The sequence below is a fragment of the Triturus cristatus genome, chromosome 5_2 (assembly GCF_964204655.1).
Source record: "Triturus cristatus chromosome 5_2, aTriCri1.1, whole genome shotgun sequence".
Lineage (NCBI taxonomy): Eukaryota > Metazoa > Chordata > Amphibia > Caudata > Salamandridae > Triturus > Triturus cristatus.
Window position 1 is genome coordinate 348453050 of NC_140588.1, and position 6936 is coordinate 348459985.

A 6936-nucleotide genomic window follows, 5' to 3' on the forward strand; every position below is an offset into this window, starting at 1 on the left:
TCCCTTTACCAATAGTCATTGTCGCAATGAGAGTTCCTGTCTCTCCCGAAACTCCTGCAGCTTCTCACTCTGCACTCCAGTGGTAATGCCTGCAATGGCTGTAGACTTGATTTTTGGTGTATATCACTGGAACGAACCCTTTGTATATGTAGCATACAGTTAGGATATGATGATCGACAGTTCTGAAAGAGTGCACGAATAACCCAAGGGACCAGATGAACCCCAAGTCCATCTGCTTGATGCAAGTCCATCCCAAGACCCAGTTACTTGGTAAACAATCTTGGTGCTGCCTTCTGCATGAATGGTAAATCTATATGCACTGGAAATGTTGATCATGCCCCTGGAACGTTGGTATGCATTCTGGAAGATAACCAACATGAGGCAGTCCACTCTCTGGATCATCTCTAACTCCAGGAAACATCTTCATCTGCTCTGTCATCTTTGATCCACACAAAATCGTGCTGCCGACAGATGCAGATTTCCTACCCATAGCATTTGTTGCAATCTGTGTAATTAGTGGATCTTGTCTTCCATTGCAAACCCTATGATGTGCTACTGGATACTAAAAACAGAAAGAAGAGTCAGCTGTAGTCTTATTATGGGGCAACCCACCATGGATGGAGCCAGCCTGAGGGACAGAGGGCAGAAAAAGCATAACTTTCTAAGTAAACAAAAAGTTGTGCCTTAAAAATCCACAGACTGATACAGGGTAGGGCAGATGAATGGGTGAGGGGAGATTTAAAGGTTAAACTGAAGATCAGAAAGTTAAATATAATAGACAGTTAAATAGATTGGGTATCACTGTCTTGCTGAACCCTTGAAACGTTTCATTGCACATATTGTGAGCAAATTTGAAGTGCTCGCGAGATGATCCGCAACACGTTGCTAGGGAGTTGATATAGTGGCTCCGAAGACCTGACATGAGGTGGACAGAAGAAAGTGGGCAGCATTAGTATCAACACTGACACAAGTGATTGAGAAACTCAACATGACAGGTGTGTGGGAACTTAAAGCCACGCAAATCCTACCGAAGGAAGTGACGGTCATTCCTGTGGTACTTCCATGCTCCTTTGTAACACAAACTTTAGACCAGTGTTGTACCTATTTTCACCCCATCTCTCGTATAATTTCATTTGCCTCATATTTTTGTGAGGTTATGCCTTTGCAAAATGTAGCTATGGTGTCATGTATTCCCCTCTGTACCACATTTCTGGATAAACACATCCAATAACAAAGCATCCCCAGAACACCTGGGAAGCACATGATCTCTGCCCTCACCAATATTTTTGCATTTCACTAAAACCAAACCTATGACCGATTTAATGCACTCAAGAGTGGCTTCCGCTAATTCCACATTGAACGGGATATGCAGAGGACCAAACGCCTCATGCCCTGTTACTTAGATCTGTGTAAAGCTACCAGGGAAACAATCACTTTAGGGTATGTCATTATTTACCACACACAGCCAGGCCACACCTGTGCTAAGTTTATGCACGAACCTTCAAGTCCCAACAGATAATATAAGTGTTCTTTTTGGGTGTGAAAGAGTCTTGCATTACACGTGCCTATCTGTAATTTCAAACCCACTGATTGCCAAGCGCGTGAGCGCGGGCTTTCCTAAACAACACACTGAAACGTGCAGCTCCCGGCATGCCAATTTGTCTGCTTCGGTTTGTCTCTTCCTTGCTTTTCTTTATTTTTCCTTACCAGAGGGGATCTTTTTCCTCAGCCCAGCTTTTGTGTGCGAGTGCGTGTTTACACAGCTGAGGGCACCAGCCTAGAAGTAGGCCTCTCCACACCTTGACGCAGCTGCGTGGCTGCCTGCTCCCCGTCACGCACGGCGTGAAGCACACACGTCTCCAGCAATCAGAGTTGGAGCCACAACTTTGCAGCTGCACCTGTTTTCTAGTTTGCTTAAGGTGTTGCCTCCAATCCAAAGGTCCCTCGTGTTGAATTTTCTATCACTACGCGCACGGTTTGAAGAGATTTTGCTTATCCCGCCAAACTAGAGCGTTTGATGAAATCTTCCTCTGAACTACGCACCTCCCTGACTAATTGTGTATTTTGCATGACTCATTCGGGTTTTTTTAATAGCTCTGACTGAAAGCGTGTTTTTGACGCAGAAGGTGTTTCAGAAAAAAAAGTATTTGTATTTTTAATCAAAAATTGGAAACTTTAAGCAGCTGGGTATCGCGGGCCGCATCATATTTATAGAGTCTGGGAGCTGGTTCGACAGGGGCTGTAATACAATTAACGCCCGAGTTCTTAGAACAAGCCTGCGTCCACTTTCCTAGCTCCTCCAGCAGTTTCATTAGTACCGATCAAATAGGTGCTCAAATAAAATCTAATGTCACGAACGTGGCATTTTTAGCAGTCTTATGAGAATCTGCATTACAATGGAACACCTGGGAAGTGTTTCACATGCACATGACGACCATATGGGCTCTGATGGGCACCGCAAATAACGCAGATTATTCAAGAACGTTCGGTTCTCAGTTTATAGTCTTTCCAATTGAAAAATGAAACAATGTTAAATATTACCAAATAAAGTTGAAATAAGGTGTAAAGTCATATTTTCCATATTGGAGTCTGTGGAAGTCACGGTAGGAATAATTTAGTGGCTAAATTGCAGCTGTTGTTTCTTTTTTCATTTCCGTAGTTGGACACAGGTTTTGGACCCGCGGGCACAAAAGTTGATGATGGCCCTTTTGCCAAAATGTTAGTCAAGATCAGCAGACTGGGCAAAGTAAAATGGTTACATCTCAGAGGGCAACAGGTCAGTTTTCGGTAGTCACCACATAGCCAATGAACACAATGGTTGCAAGACCATGAGCTAGAACTTGGCCTCTTATGGCCTGCTTTCTTTGACCAATCAGGGACGACCGTTTCAACATTCTAAAGGCTCGCCCTAGCGGCAATCGTAGCATGAGGTGGCAGCAGCTAACTTTAATTATAAGCAGGGCATCTCTAGTTGCCAATGAGATCCTATCAACTTCAAGTCCCAGTGTCCGTGCTGTCTGTGGCCCACCTTTCGGACCACCACCGCTGCCCACGGAGAGCTTGCCCTCAGCCCAGCCACTTCACTGCTTCACCCTGCGCAAGGGTCCAGTGTCTTCTGTACAGGCACTGCCCCAGGCAGGCAAACTTGTCACATGCTGACAGTTGTGGGGCTCAAATGATCATGACCCCTCTCACATAGTCAGTCAGTCAGTCAGTCATAAATGCTTTATTCGGTATGTACAAGTACAACCATATAGCAACATACATTAAAACAGTAAAGAATCAAATTTATGAAAGTTAAATAATGAAACATTTAAAATTACATCACTATCCATGCCAATATTGTTAAATCAGTAAAGTATATCACTTTGTGTACAGGGTTAAATTTAATCATTAGGTACATTCTAATAGTAGTTATTAAGGGGGGAGTTAATTCAGTTTAGACATTTTAGCAGCAGTTTGTTTGTAATAAAAGTTTGTGCAAATGCCAATACAAAAATAAATACACAACAACAGTGTAATTAACAGTAAATCACCAATAGTCGTAAAATATAATAGCCAGCGGGTGAACGGGGATAACGAAAGGAGGGAATCATATAATAATTGATTTCCTGTGCCAGGTACATTTTAAAATATAGGTGGCCACGCGATAGCACACATTCGGGGAAGCCAAATCAAACAACAATTGTATTGCGGCTCTTGTGTTGTATATCTTATATTCTAAAAATAGTTGCTTCAAATAAAACTTTCTAAAACCAGTATAAAAATTACAAAAGAGTAAAAAGTGACAGATGCTCTGTTTAGATTTCCCATCGCATGGGCACAGACATAACCCAGGTTTTTTTACAGTTGGGAAAGCCACCAAATGGTGGACTATTCCCAGCCTCAGGCGTGCTAGAACGAAGCGATGAGAATTAATACTAACAAATGTAAGATAGGGTGGGAGTCTTGTACTAAGGTTGTACTCCAAGTATAATTTGAATGTACTTTGCATTGCATACTCCTTCGTTCTGGTCCCTTTTGCATGGTCCAAATAGGTGGTTTTAAGGTTACGCTTTGTTAAAACCGATGTTGTTAAAATATATTTAAAAATATCCTGGCCAAAGAGAGTCTTATACCAGGAGTGAATATGTTCTAGCCAGGGGATTTTCGAATGCCAATCTAGTTTAATACAATCCAAAATTACTTCCTGGGTAAACCTAGTTTCTTCTTTGGCCCATATGGACCGCCATAGGGACAAGGGACGCAATGCAATCAGATCTGCGACATAATTTATGCCTAGCTCTCTGTGGGTAATCTCGTTTGAGGCAGAAGCGGGGAGGCATAATAATCGTTTCAGGTACTTGTTTTCCTCTTGCTGGATGGACAGAGCAATCTGACGATTATATCCCCATATCCCTGCTCCATACAAGGCAGAGGACATACACCTTGAATTATAGATGGAAATCATTTCTCGGATTCTACGACCCCCCAATTTGGAGGCGAATCTGAAGATGCAATTTGTATTTCTGGTCATCTTCAGACCAACACAGGATTGCTCGTTTACCCATCTCCCATCACCTGAAAAGGTAATACCTAAGTAGCAGAAATGTCGGACTGCCTCAAGTTTATCCCCATCTAAAAAGAATGACTTGTTTTTCAATATTTTCTTGCCACAAGTCATAGTCATAGTCTTACCCTTGTTAATTTTAAGCTTTCTGCCCTGAATAAAAATATGAAACTTCTCAATTAACTTTTGCAACCCATTCGCAGTCCTGGAAATCAGGACCGCGTCGTCCGCATATAATAGGACGGGTATTTGCTTTCCATTAATGATGGGAGCATCAGCATAAGATTCTTGTAAAAATTGATCAACCTGATTTATAAAAAGTGAGAATAAAAGGGGGGCAAGCACGCACCCTTGTCGGATCCCTCTACCAATTTTAAAAAGGGGGGTGCATTCGCCATTTGTTCCGAATCTAACCTTACTTGAAAGATTACTATACATTCTGGCCAAGAGGTGGATGATTTCAGGTGGTGCACCCATGTCAAGTAGTACTGCCCAGAGCAGTGCGTGTTCCACTAAATCAAATGCAGAACTTAGATCGGCAAAGCACATAAACAAATTCCCCTCCTTGGCTTTAGTGTACTTGCCGATGATAAGTTCAAGGTTCACGCACTGCTCCATAGTTCCTAGACCCCTTCGGAACCCGAACTGAATAGGCGAAAGAACATTATTGTCCTCGGCCCAGGTCTCTAGTCTCACGAGAAGTATACGACTCAAAATCTTTAACGACGAGTCTAAAAGTGAAATTGGGCGATAATTTCGTGCTTCGGCCCTAGAGCCCTTTTTGAAAAGAGGTACTAAGATGGATTGACCCCATGAGGTTGGTAACTCGTCCTCGATTGCTGCATTAAAATAACGAGTTAAAATGGGGGCCCATAAAACAATTTCAGATTTGAAAAAGTCCACGGGGACCCCATCTGGACCCGGGGCTTTCCCCCCCTTACTCTTTTCAATTGCCACAGTCACCTCACTTAGAGTCACTGAGAACAGTAATTTCTCCCATTTAAAACAGGTTGGAGTATCAGTTAAGACATTAGAATTAAGAACGGAAGTAAAATCAGAGGTAAAATCGGAATTAAAAATCCCAGTGAAGTGAGCTATCCAGGCCTGACAACTGACATGCGAGGTTAGTTCAGGGACGTTGTCATTCTTCAGGAATGGACTATTTATGGTGTCCCAAAAAAGTTTATGATCTTTAGTATCTGCAGCCAGATCTAATTTTTCCCATGCCGCATCCTGCAATTCCTTCTTCCTAATAGAAAGTGCAGTTTTATAGTTATGGCGCTCTTCCCTGATCTTACAAACGTCTCTTGGAGTGGTATCAAGTGAGGTTTTTAGCCTTTTTAATGACTGAGCACAATGGTCATCAAACCACACCGCCGTAACTTTCCTTGGATTCCGAGGTTTGTGTGTCAGGGATTTCTCAATGGTTTTTGAAATAATTAGGAATTTGGATAACAGAATTCGTGGGCATGGGTCCAGCAATAAACAATACTCAACCTCTCCATAACAGTTTGTGATCACATTAGCAACAAGTTTAGTGGGGTCAACTTTTGTCCATTTCACTCTCATCCCATTCGGTCTTTCTGCAACAATATCCTGAATTGGTTGACCAAAGGTATTCCTTTTGATTCCCCAACCCAATAGTTCAACGGTTACACTGTTGTGATCACTGACCTCTTGTTCAATCACCCAAACATTGATATAAGCTACAGAGCAAGATATCATAATATGATCAATAAATGATTGGCTGTTCCTCCCATGGAATGTCGGACATCTAACATTGTTTTTGTTCTTATTACATTCTAGGAGGTCCAGGTCATATTTGGCCAATAGGTTATTCAGAGCACTACCATAGTTGTTATGCGGGAAATGATTATATACACATGTTGTTTCCCTTCCCGAGTACTCCTCCCTATGGCCACACGCCCCCTTGAGTGCATAAGTACATGATTTAATGTTAAAATCTCCCACCCATATGATGGCAGCAGGTTTGGGTGTACTCAATAAAAAGGCATCAATGGCCTGCTCTATGTCAGAAATAAACTTTCCCTGTTTGTGCCCGGCAATGTTGTTATAAAAGTTCACTATTATTAAGTCTCTGTATCCACTATGGATCATACGCAGAACCGAGGCATGTTCACCTAGAACTACATGATCACTAACACAGAACTCAGTCAGTGCAGTGGATATCAGGGTCACGAGTCCACCCTTGGCTCGACCGGCTTGGGATGCCACAGCCTGCACGTTAAAGGAAGTATAGCCCTCAACATGTACTTCAGCCCTATCCCAAGTTTCTTGCAGGCAAATAATATCATAACCTTGTTTGATAAAGTCAGCCCATATGGGGGTGTTTACCTTAGAGGCTAGCCCGGCTATATTCCACGTAA

At 42.5% G+C, this 6936-nt stretch overlaps 1 long non-coding RNA gene across 2 annotated transcripts in view; it reads right to left on the minus strand.

The window, feature by feature from the left end:
- LOC146822980 (uncharacterized) overlaps positions 1-1845 on the minus strand; it is a 71439-nt gene extending 69594 nt beyond the window's left edge. For both annotated transcript variants that reach the window (XR_014961866.1, XR_014961867.1), the window contains exon 1: positions 1708-1845. This is a non-coding gene — a long non-coding RNA (uncharacterized LOC146822980). The remainder of the gene's footprint in view (positions 1-1707) is intronic.
- Positions 1846-6936: the final 5091 nt, after the last annotated feature.